General features: G+C 43.4%; 1 protein-coding gene across 1 annotated transcript in view; it reads left to right on the forward strand.

Annotated features, from left to right (window-relative positions):
- SAMHD1 (SAM and HD domain containing deoxynucleoside triphosphate triphosphohydrolase 1) overlaps positions 1–13,400 on the forward strand; it is a gene marked incomplete in the record, with an annotated part of 1,343,678 nt that overhangs the window by 819,383 nt on the left and 510,895 nt on the right.

Consider the following 13,400-nt stretch of genomic DNA (forward strand, 5'->3'; position numbering starts at 1 on the left):
TGCTTTTGCAGCCCCTGATGCCCGATGCGATTGCTAAGCAGGCCTCTACCAAAAGACTTTGAGTCTGGTATGCCACAGAAATCTTCTTAGTCTTCAGAGCCTTTGCTGTCTCTGCCTCGGTTGGGTCCGAAGCCTGTACGCAGGCACCAGCTTCCGAGGAGGTCTTTCGCACTACCAGTTCTAGTTAGAAACCGACATCTTCACACCCGTCTACCGTTTCTCTCAGATCAATGACTACTCTTAGACCTAGAAGCCAGGCCACCCCTAGAAAATCTACCTCTGGCCATCATCTTACTCCCGTCCCTCCACCCCAAGCCCAGATGCTTAAGATGTCGGAGGAGCTCTGTACATACCTTCACCAAGCATTACCACATGCCTATTTTTTCTAAATCCAGAGCCGGATTTGCCACTGCAGTCTTGCAGGGCTTAATAGCTGACCCTAATGCTAAGTTCCTCCTCCCTTCCTTAGCTTTGGGAATTAACCCAAATGTGATGACTGCAACAGTGAAACACGAAGAACATAGTACAGTTGTGTACACTTACCATAAATGTAGATGTTCGAGTGTATTCACTGTTGCAGTCCTGGTTACTGTTCCTCCAGCCCCACTGACTTCTCTTGGCTCTATTGTTTGGTATATTTAAGTTTTCTGGTGTATTTGCTTTGTGATGGAGGTGTACCATAACATATAATTGCTTCCCATTGTTGGAGGCACCTGACATCTGGGGCAAGAAAAACTGATGTAATGGCGTCGGCTGCATGTTTTATACCCCTAACGACCTGACGTCATGGAAGAAGAGACAGCGTCCAACGCAGGAATCCGAAGACTCTGGTATTCGGGCTGGCTGAGGGCTACCTGCAGGCAGATAACCCAAATGTGATGACTGCAACAGTGAATATACTCTAACATCTACATTTATGGTAAGTGTACACAACTGTACTGTACATGGCTTCTTGCATCCTTCTGATTCCTCTGGCCAGGCTACACACAAGGAAACTTCAGTGGTAATTAACGAACCTTTGGTGTCAACACTCACAGCCTGTAGAGACTTCTCTCCCTCTGATCCCCTGTATAAGGGCCGAGTTTTTCTGGTGGCCAGGGGCCTGTGCCAGGAACCAGGGTCTCCCCTTCATCCACTGCCCCACCGAGCAGACCATCACCACTAATGCCTCAGACATTGCTTGGGCCGCCCGCCTAGCAGGCTGGTGCACCCAAGGTCTTTGGGATGCCCAACACCTTCCCTTGGATATCAGCCAGAAGGAAATGATTGCAGTGCAAAAGGCTCTGACATCCTTCCAGACTCATCTCAGGCTAGGGGTTCTCCTTATCAAAACAGACAACACCACAGTAATGTAGTACATCAACAAACAGGGAGGGACACAATCTTTCCCTCTCTGCAGGCTAGCCATGAACCTCTGGCTGACTGCCTCCTCCATGGGATTACACCTAATAGCCCAATACCTACTGGGGATCAACAACACCTTGACATACCACTTAAGCAGACACTTAATGGACCCCCATGAATGGCAGCTCCACAAAAAGATCTTTGTGCAAATCACGCAAATGTGGAGAAGTCCGGAGGTGGATCTCTTTGCTTCGCACCTCAACCATCAGCTAAAGAAATTTTGTACCAGGGAGTATTACCACCTAGCATGGAAGGTGGATGCCTTCCATGGAACTCCCTCTTTGTGTACGCTTTCCCCTCTGCCTCTTATTCCCAAGGTGTACTCATCAAGATCAGGGAGGAGGGGCCCAAGGCCATCTTCATTGCTCCAGATTGGCCCAGACAACATTGTTACCCGTTGCTGTGCAACCTGACTTCACATCCTCCCAGTCAGCTTCCCTACATCCCAAACCTCTTGACTCAAGCAGGGTGGAATGCTGCACCCAGATTTGCAGACTCTCAAGCTGTCAGCATGGCTGATACTCCCAAGGTAAGGGATGGGCTTCTGCTAGACAAGCAGGTCCTAGACATTATCACAGAGGCCAGGAGGCCCAGCACCAGAAAGTCTTACTCAGGGAAATGGAAAAGATTCTGCTCCTGGTGCCATTCCAGAGGGACCAGTTCCTCACAACCTTCTGTCCCTATTATTCTGGGCTATCTAGTGGAATTACTCAATAGTGGCCCCTCCTTCTCTTCTGTTAAAATCCACACCTCAGCCATTTCAGCTCAGTTTAATACAGACCAACCCCTGTTCTCTCATCCTTTGATTAAATAATTCCTCAGAGGGGCTTCTAATGTCAGACCTCCCAGAAGGCCTCCCACGCCAGCCTGGGATCTTAATTATGTTTTAGAAAAACTAACTGTACCAACCTTTGAACCTGCTGCTTCAGCAGAACTGAAATTCCTCTCCTGGAAGACTGCTTTTTTGTAAGCTATCACCTCAGCCGGAAGGGTTTTTGAACTTTAGGCACTGATGGCCATTGAGCCCTTCATCATTTTCCATGCAGACAGTGTTTCCCTTAGGACTAACCCCTCCTTTAAGCCTAAGGTAGTATCTAATGTGACTCTCAACCAGGCCATTCATCTGCCTACCTTCTTCCCTACCCCTCAAAACAAGGGAGAAAGAATTATGCAGTCTCTGGACATACGCAGGCAGCTCAGATACTACCTGGACTGTACTAAACCTTTCAGAAAAAAGGGACCAACTTCTTTTCAGTTTTGCCCTAGGGGCAGAGGGGGGAAGCCCATTTCCAAGCACACTATCTCTAAATGGATATCACATTGCATCCATTTCTGCTACAGATTTCATGGGAAACCTCCCCTTAAGTCTATTCGTACTCATTCCACTAGGACAGCCTCCACTTCCACAGCATTCCTCAGAGGAGTTCCCACCAGGGACATCTTGGAAGCTGCCACCTGGACCTCAGTCCATACCTTTACAAAACATTACCACCTGGACCTCAGTCCATACCCTTACAAAGCAGTACCACCTTCCTCTTTTCTCTAAGACTAGGCCAGTGTTTGCCTGTATGGTAATGCAGGGCTTCCTTACCCATGCCTAGGTCTCTAATTAATCCTGCCACCACTTTCTTCAGCTTTGGGAATCTGTCTACGGGTGATGAATGCAACAGTGAAACACGAAGAACGTAGTACAGTTGGGTATACTTACCATAAATGTAGATGTTCAAGTGTATTCACTGTTGCAGTCGTGGTTTCCCTCCCTCTTTCCCCCTTATATCCTCTTTCATTAGGGAGACATAAGCTTCTTGGGATGGTTGTTAACCATCTGGTCCACTTTGCCATTTTTCCTGGGGCTCCTGACTGGTTAGGGCAAGAAAAACTGATATAATGGCATCAGCTGCCTTGCTTTATAGCACTGATGACCTGATGTCAGTCTACAGGCAACAGCAGCTGACGCAGAAAAACATTGCCGCTGGTATTCGGGCTGGCCAAGGGCTATCACAGCAGGGATAACCCACAGGTGATGACTGCAACAGTGACTGCACTCGAACATCTAAATTTATGGTAAGTGTACACAACTGTACTTTTCCCCCTACTTCACAATCTATCCAAGGGTAATCACCAGAAGTTACCCCACAAAGTGGACCTTCTGACATAAAAGGGAGCCCTCATCCACCTACACTTGCAGAGGTTGTCACTGACTCTGTGGGTGATCAACTTTTAATTACCTTCAGACACCACTACTCAGAGGATATGCTTTCAGTCCTGAGGTAGGCCAGGAAACCTACTACAAAAAAAAATCATACTTTGCTAAATGGGAAAGATTTTCCAAATGGTGTTTGGACAAGCGCAGGCACCCATGCATTGCAGACCCCCCCCCCCCCCGTTCTTCCATACGTGTGTCAACTAGTAAAAGGTGGACTATCATAGTCTTCAGTTAAAGTGCACCTTTCCACTATCTCAGCCTGCCTACCACTAGACCCCGCCCCCTTACTAGCCAGGCTTGATGTAAAGCTATTCTTAAAAGGGGGGTCTTACACATTAGACCTCCAAGAAAGCCCATTCCACCACCCTGGGACCTTAACTTAATTCTGGAAAAGCTAACCCATCACCCATTTGAACCTGCTGGGACAGCTACTCTGCAAATGTATACATGGAAAACAGTACTGCTGGTGGCCATAACTTCAGCCTGAAGGGTGTCAGAACTATAGCCCCTAATGGCCGGCCCCCCTTATACTACCTTCCACAAGGACAGAGTAACACTAAGAACTAACCCCTCCTTCATGCCTAAGGTGGTCAACGATTTGGCTTTAAACCAATCTATTCACCTTCCACCCCTCTCCCACCAATGAGGGGGAAGAGGATACTTCACTCCCTGAATGTACACAGACAGCCAAGATTTTACCTGGACAAAACAAAATCCATTGGAAGAGCCAATCAACTCTTTGTTTCTTTCCACCCCAGGGCCCTGGGCAAGGCAGTCTCCAAACAAACCATCTCATGTTGGCTCAGGAAAGCCATTTGCCTCTGTTACTCATGCCATGGCAAAAAACACCCAGTTTGGTGTAAAAGTTCATTCCACCAGGGCAGTGACACCCTTAAAATCCTTCCTCAGAGGCCTGGACACTGCTTCCATTATGGAAGCAGCCCCATGGTCTACCATTCATACTTTCACCAAACACTACAAGTTAGACAATGTCTCCAGACCACGGGCAGGATTTTCTAGGGCAGTCCTACATGGCTTTAATCAGCCTCTTCATCCGCCACTATTCCTTCCAACTAAGCTGTGGTACTCTCCAACACCAATAATACTGCAACATAGGAATAGAAGGACATAGAATAGTTGTGTAAAATCTTACCATAACCATAGATGTCTTTCTTTTCCATGTTGCAGTATTTTTTCCCACCCACCAAGCCCCCGTATTCTACTCTTTTTCAAAATAACATACCCTAAGGTCACTGGTGTTGTATACTATATCCTGGGACCTATGAATACCACATGAGGATTCCATGACCCTATGCCTGACATCACTGGCATCTCCTCCTCCTTGCCCTTCTACTCCTTTTACTGGGCTTTCAAGGTCTGTACGTGCAAACGTCACATTTAATGTCCCTGGTGTATGGCCCTACGTGTTGCGTCCCATGCAGCTGCAACAACCAAGCTGAAGCTTTTGTATAGGAGCTGACGTTTGGGTCGCCTGAGGTGGTAAATCCCAAACCAAGAATACTGCAACATGGAAGAGAAGGACATCTATGGTTATGGTAAGATTTTACACAACTATTCTTTCTTTCATTGTAAGCTGTGTCTGGAGTGGTCAGATTCTGTGGGTTTTACTTAATTTCAAAGCTGCTGGAAGTACTCCAGCCATCTGCCTTTGAGTTCCTAAGGGCTGGTGAGGCAGGTTGTCGTTGCTGACATCTCTTCTAATGACTATCTTTTTTGTCTTTGTCATTGCCTTGCAACCTGAGAGTTCCTTTGTACCATCTGCTGAGTGATTTTCCTGAAGCTTCTAAAGTGCCTGTGATCCTTGTTTTTGCTATTGCAACTGATCTCTTAGTGTTTTTGTTAGCCAACCAGTATTCCTTCTCACCCTGGTCCATTTTTTCTATCTACCACTTTTTCCTGTACGTTTTTCTTTTGATAACTTCCAGGACTTCTGCATTCCACCACTAGCTTTCCTTATGTACCTTATCTCTATGGCTCAGCTGCATATCTGTTCCATAGTCTTCACACATGCTGTTTTGAGATGCTGCCATTCTTTAACTCCAGCTATTTCATCTTCTTCCTGAGGTGATAAAGCCCTGAGTATTTCCTTGAACTCTTGTGCATCCTGTCTCCTGTCAGCTCACAGGTCTTCTGCTAAGACTCTGTTAACCTTAAAGCCTTCTCTGACCACTGCTTGCTTACGAATATGACAACAGAGTTTTATGCTGTAGGCCAACTGTTTCACTGGGCATGACTGCAATTGCTGATTCTACCCCAGTGCCCTTCCCTTATAGGAGGAAGTCTATTTGAATAACGTGTTGGTCACTCTTGTATGTGATCTTGTGACTGTCACTGTCTCTTGCTGAAACGTGTTGGCCAACATCAAGCCACCTGTTAGACAAAAATCTAGAATGGCTTCTCCTCCTTTATTTCTATTGTCCCACTCATGTGGACTCGTATAGTCCTCATGTCATGGTCTGCCTAACCCAACTCATGTTCTCCTGCTTTAGCTATTAATTTTTGTAACTACTGCCTGAATGCACTTTTTTTCCTTGTTATCACAATCCTGCTGTGGACATAGGCTGAAATTATGAATACTGTCCTGTCCGTGTTAGACAGTTGTTTTATCTTTGCAGACTCTCTTCCTAGCTGTTATGAGTCTTTAGCAGCTGTTCAGGATCATCTACTCAGTCTGGGTTTTCAAATCAACTTCTGAAGTCTCCTTTCATCCCTTTTCACAGAATTTTATCCTTGGATATATGTTAGGTTTTGTCCTGAGAAGACCCATTTCCCCCAGGCTAAGAACAAATGTTACTGCAGTTTTTCCTGATTTTCTCCATTCAAATCTGTCTCTCTATTAGGACTTCTTAATTTTGGGGTGTATGGTATATAGCCTTAATATCATACCACCACTTACATATGCAACAGTATCCACCGACTTTGCTGATTCCTGCAACAGGACCCATATAGCCTATCGCTCAGCTGTTACACCTCCTAAATGTGTGAAAAGTTTAAGTACCTAGTCTCTAAGTAATTTCTATATCTGCTTTGCACCCACTGCATGAAGTGTGCTGTATAAATTTTGCTAGCTGAAAACTACTTGTATGGAATGTTCCCATGTATATACTCTGTATTGCTTGTATAATATCTTTGATTTGAGAATGATTACTTATGTACTGTTTTTTTTTTTTCAGCAATTGTATAAGCTTCCAATAATTTGTACTAAATGTCTTTATTAATGTAAATTCTGTATTGTATGTGAAATGTCTTAGCTTTTCTCCCGGGACTCCACTGAAAATGGGGACTTCTGGCCCAGATGGACCATCCCAGTAAACAAATATAAGTAAATAAATAAATATAGGATTCCCATGCTTCCCCTGGTCAGACTTTACATGAGGAAAATAGTTATGCTGAATCTAAACTTATGTGAGGCATCCACATGATTTGTTATTTCAGGTTCCAGTTTTGGGATTTACAAAGATGGAGCTGCTGTGGTGGGTATACCAATTAGTTTGCAATCAGAGTACATAATTCACTCTTTTGACCCTCCTGCCCCCACAGCCTGCTAGTACAGTTGTATCAGATGTGGCATGGAGGTGCGTTTTCCAAAAGAGTTAAAGTGCAAGCTCTGGGTTCCTCAAGACAAGCACTTCAGTGTCAGATATATTTACAGTGATCATGCTCGGAAGTCCTTGTATCATCTTTGGTCCCCAGGACCTTGGCAAGTTTTCATTGATAGTACCACAGAGATGCATGAACTAACTAGAAGGTATCGGGTATTACCCTTTATGCAGACTTGCTGTGATAGCTTGAGAGATAGCGGTTATTTTCATTTAACTCTTCAGGTTTCCTACATTACATCAGAGCAAACTTGATTTTAGGCAAGCTCAGCAGGGCCAGGACAAACCCCTTCCCCCATATATATTTTTTTTTCTCCTTGGGTCTTCCAGTGATCCAGCTGTGGGAAACACCTCAAGTAGCACTGTTTGCCCCTGATAACTAAGGAAATTCTGCTTCAGGATTCATTGTTAACAGTCCTGGAAGACTGATCCCCCCCCCCCACCCCCAAGTCCCATGGATGGGAGTGTTCTTGTATGCTTTCCCACCCTTTACACCGATATTCAAGATACTACCCAGGCAAAATTCAGGCCTTCAGGAAAGTTGGTAAGCTGTTTGTCTTCAGTGAAAAAATGTGGAAAGGTATGAACAAATGTGGACAGGACAAACACCATCTAAGCAGACCATTTTCAGGTAGTTCTGTCATACTACTGCTTTTTGTTATACTGACCATAATAAGCCACTTCGGTTATGGCCAATTCCACAACAGTTTTGGCTTCTTCTCTGGCTTTCTGGAAAGGGGCAAACTTCAAATTTATTCTGGAGGCAACAGTTTAGTCCTCTACATACCTTTACAAGCTGAATTCTTATTCTAGGTCGTGAGCAGGCTTTTCTAGAAACATTCTCCAGGGACTCCTGGAATCTTACTTATTGGCCTCCTTACTTTTTTGTTTAGTCTTATAAAGTGTGGTAATCTACTTGTATAGTTTAGGCTACTGCAACAATGACTTACGCATCAAACATTGTACAGTTGTGTAGTAAACTTACCATAATAGTAGGTGTTCTAATGGATCGCCTTTGCAGTAGCCTACCCTTCTCTTGTTTGTGTTCTGTATTTCCAGGCCTTAGTAATAAACTTTCCTTTGGTGACTACTTGGAAGCTGTTGAATTACATCATCTTTTCCTGCTCTGTCTGTGCACAGAGTTTTGGTTATTTAGTTTTTGGTGAATGCACTTTAGTGGGAATTCCCTTGGTTTTGTTAGTTACTCCAATTGAGTTCCTGACAGTTCGAGCATGTATAAGGTGTTCTTTGGCTTTGATAAACTGGCCAGTCTTCCAGGGTAGGACCCATATAGATTAGGCTACTGCAACAGTGATCTATTTGAACATCGTGGTAAGTTTACATGTGTAACTGTACTTTCCTCCACCTAATTCTCTTCCTAATGATGACCACCTAATTCTCTTCCTAATGATGAGTGAAGCGCTTGACAGGTTTGCTGAAAAAAATGTATACATCTGCACCCTTGTCATTTAAGACTTTCATTTGTCAGACACACATGGATGAATTAATTTTACCTATGGTAGACTATATATATATATACTTTTGAAATCTCGAATTTCAAAAGCTTGAGACCATGTAGCTAAAACCCCACATTCCCGAAAGACCAGAAGCACGAAATTCAAAATCCCGATGTAAGTATGCGTGTGTAAGTGTGTTTGCGAGGAAGTGTGTGTTGTGACTGGTGTGTGTGTGTGTGTGTGTGTGTGTGTGTGTGTGTGTGTGTGTGTGTGTGTGTGTGTGTGTGTGTGTGTGTGTGTGTGTGTGTGTGTGTGTGTGTGTGTGTGTGTGTGTGTGAGGGGCTGTAATGTGTGGGTGTGAGTTTGCCTTGTGTGCATGTTTGTGTGATCTCAGAGTTAGAATATTAAAGTAGGGGGGTGGGGGGTGCAGGGGGGCTTGTTTGGTTATGGGGGGAGGTGTGTATGTTTGTGTGTGTGCTGTATGTATGTAGTACTTTCACAATTTTGAATTTCTCGGTTTTAACATTTCGCTAATGTGGGGTTTCGGGCTTATAGTCTCTTTATTTTGGGCTTCGGGATTGTGTAATTTCGGGATTTAGTAGTGAATCCATATATATATATATATATATATATATATATATATATATATATATATATATATATATATGACTATTTCTGAAATTTCTTGGACAGACTAGATCAGAATTTAAGGAAACTCTTTATTCTGCCTCTCTTGTTGCTAAACATTCCATAAAATGTGGATATGATGTTAATGCAGCACCTCACCTAGAGTATATACTTATGTCTGTATTATCTATAAGCTTCCATGGTTAAGGCTACTACTCTTCCCAGAGGAAATCAAAGCTCAGTTGTTGAATGTTCCTCTGGGTAAAGATTTGCTGTTGTGTTTCCAGAGCTGAAGTCTTTAAAAAGATGGAAGAAAGAGAAGTAAATTGATGTAAGAGATGAAGTCACTTTATCTAGTACCCAGGTACGAGGGAGAGAGGGAGAGAGAGAGAGAGAGAGAGAGAGAGATTACCCTGCAAAACCATGTCCTTCCTTTAGAAAGCAATGCAAGTCTTAACAAAAATCAGGCAAAGACCAATTTAAGAAAAAAATGGCAAGGGGACTCTTATGGCTTTGTTCCAACAGAGTGCAGAACGGCAACATAAATCCCCTTGCACAAAGGGGTCCATCAGCTGACCCTGGGAACTATAAACCCATAAGCCCTAACCAGCCTTATTGGCAAGGCCATGAAAAGAATCATTGTGGACCTTATTAACAAGGACTTAGGCGACCTTCAAACCCTTGACCTGACCCAGTTTGGATCCGTTAAAGGTAGATCACACTTATTGAACCTGGTTGACTTGTTCGAGAATGTCACCAAAGCCCTGGATGAAGGCAGAACAGTACATACTGCCTATCTTGACTTAGCCAAGGCTTTTGACACAATCCCCCAGTCAGGCATCATTGAGAAATTCTCCCAGCTGGGGATTAACCCATACATCTCTAGATAGGTAGCCATCTGGCTCACTGACAGAATGTATACCGTCAAAGTTGGAGATTCCACCTCTACTAGTTGACAGTGGCATACCACAAGGATTTGTGCTGGGCCCTCTGCTGTTTGGAATCTATTTCTCGGAAGTCCAAAAGAAAGTAGATGGCTTGTGGTTTACCAAGTTTGCTGATGATTGCAGACTGAGAGCAGTCACTGAGTCCCCAAATGATGTAAACGTATTACAAAAGAGGCTAACGCAGACAAATAATTGGTGCCAAAGCCACAAACTAAAACTGAATGCAAAAAAGTGCATTATTATCCCCTTTGGCAAAGCGGAAGTCCCTGTTAATTACAATATTGACAGCCCCCCCCAGCTCAACCCCAGTGTTGCGAGATTTGGGAACAGAGGTTGTTGGCAATCTCAACTTCGATCACTGTGTGTCCACAGTGATAAGGAAAGCTTTCTATGTTGCTCATCTCATAAGTAAGGGCATCGCATCCAAGACTAAGGATTTTGTAACTCCTCTGTACTCTACCCACATCAGACTGCTAATAAAGTACAATGCTCCCTTTTGCATGTACCTCACCAGACACCTGCAGCAGCTGGAGAGACCACAAAGGTTTCTCACCAAGAAAATTCATAGCCTCCGAAATATAACCTACATGGAAAGACTAAAAGCCCTTTTACTGTGCTCTGTATCCTACAGGCTGCTGAGAAGTGACTTGTGCCTGGCCTATAGAACAATCTCTGACCCTGCCCTAATGGAAATACTCCACATCCACAAATGAAATGAGACGAGAATCACTTGCTCCAGGAATCTCAACCTAGCCCGTGACATTAACAGAATATGCTAGAGAGACAGATACATCTCCCAGAGATTGCCGTTCCTTTGGAATAAACTCCCAGTTCACTTGAAGCAAAGTTCCTCAATAACCCTATTTAAGGGCAATATGGACAATTGGATGGGAAACCATAAGTTTGCCCTGGGGGGCGTGGGGGTGGAACCTATGTCCCTCGTGGACGGGGTAGTCGATGCTGATCATAGACTCACTGTGTGAATAACGACTAACTAACCAAAGTCAATTAGGCAACAGTGGGTGCAACACGGCTAGGGTTGTAAAGGCTCTAGCGCCATTAGCTTAGTAACCTCCTATGAACCTATTATAGCAACTAGAGTGGGCTGCATTACTAATAGAGGTCAGCCCCCACTCTTTCCCCACCCTAGACAGTTACCCCCATCCTCCAGAATTGCTGGCAAGCTTTCTCTTTGCTTCCCATTATAGGCAACAATCACTTCAGATTCCTGGGTGTTAAAAATAATACGAGAAGGTTACTAGCTCAAGTGGAATTCCAAATCAACCCTGTCAGGCATTCCCGAGGTTCCCAGAGGTAACGAACATCTTATGCCATCTTTTACTTCAAATATTCTTCTGTTAGGAGTGGTAGAAGTGCTTCCACATCTATAGGGAAAAAGATGTTATCAAAAACTGTTTCTAGCCCCAGGAAGGAAGCAGATCAGAGGCTGATTTTAGTTCTCTACAGACTAAACACCTTTTTAGGGGCTCCTTACTTTAGAATGCACCCCATCCAAGCTCCATTGTCTCTTTTGTACCCACATGCTCTGTGTGCTACTATATGGATTTAAACACTGATTATAACTCTTGTGGATATGAATGTACAAATAGAAAATATTTAAGATTCTCTGTTTTGAGCTCACAGTATTTATTGGTTTACTTCTTTGCTCTTTGGGCTGTTGGTAGCATCAAGGGTATTCAGAGTGTCTGGTTCTGGTTATAGCCTTTTGCAGGCTCCAGGAAATTCACATCTATCCTTACCATATCTGGTTGTTTTTCCTAATTCATCAGCTTCCATTTCATGGGGTACTAAAGGCTTTTGGAGTTCTCCATGAACTTTCTTCAGTGTCTAGGATCCACTGTCGAGCTAAAGAAATCTCTAACTGCTTCTACAGTAGTGGTGGTCTTATGTTGCCTAGTGGCCCATCCATCAGTTTATAGTTTCTCAAATAAACATGTTTGCAGCAGTACAAGAGGCATCTGAATGTTTTACTTCATAACTCCTTGCAAACGGAATGAAAGCAGATGCCTTCTGACCAACCTGCAAAGGGAAAATTTCTGTATGTTCTTTTCCCCTCTGGTTCCCAAAATGTTTTAAAAGATATTGAGGGGACAATCAGAGGGGCTGCTTACCTCCTTTTGGCTAAGACATTTGTTTTCTGTTCTAAAGAAATGGACAGAGGTTGGTACCAGACTCTTCCTCCCCTGGTAGATTTACTGCTTAGGGCACTGAGACACTACTACATTGCAGTCTGCAGACCACAAAGCTCACAATATGGGTGATGGGATTTTAATTCCCTCCAGTGTTGTATATCCAAGTGGAAGAGGTTTTGTTTCTGGTGTCAAAATAGAGGACAAAACTACAGTACACGTCTGTCAAGGTGCATCTTTCATCTATTTCTGCTTGTTTGCTACTTGGTTCTTCTTTATCTAGCTCTATTCAAGTCCAGCTGTATCTCAAGGGATTTCTCCATGTTAAATCTCTATGGCAAAGAGTGGTCCACTCCTTGGGACTTGGATTGTATATTAAAAAGGCTAACTCGTCCTCCTTTTGAGATCTCTGCTAATTCTTCTTTGAAGTTTTTTGATAATTCTTAAATTATCGCCTAAGACATGTGCAGAAGTACATTAATAGAAAAACATGTTAGCATTTTTCATTTATATGAGTTGTGCCTTAAATATATTAATTCTTTCATTCCAGCATTACATAAATTGCTCAATTCCTGCCCTCCCTTAAACCCTGCTCCTCCTCCTGCATGTTATTCTGCATGTATTGTTCCACAGTTTCCATGTAATTCTTTGTATTTTGTTCCTTCCCTTGTCTAGAAATCCCACTCCCAACGATTTTATAATAAGTACTTATTTATTGTTGGATTAGATGTTGATTTCCATTTTCTTTTAATTGCTACTTTGGCAGTCAGTAACATTAAACTTAAGGCCTTACCATGTTTAGGTAATTTAGATCCTGTGTCCTAGTTTAGAAGAATAGTTTCCATTGTTATAGCCATTTGATCCCCCAAATTTTTGGCAGACAATTGTGCTGGGAATTTTTAAAATCTGCCTACTCGTTTCACTCCCAAAAATGTTTCCAGTTACCTCTGTTTCCATGACACTTCAGCATTTGCTCTCTACCTGGGTAA

Source organism: Protopterus annectens, chromosome 12.part0 (genome assembly GCF_019279795.1).
Source record: "Protopterus annectens isolate FY-2018-M chromosome 12.part0, PAN1.0, whole genome shotgun sequence".
In the NCBI taxonomy this organism is placed as follows: Eukaryota; Metazoa; Chordata; order Ceratodontiformes; family Protopteridae; genus Protopterus; species Protopterus annectens.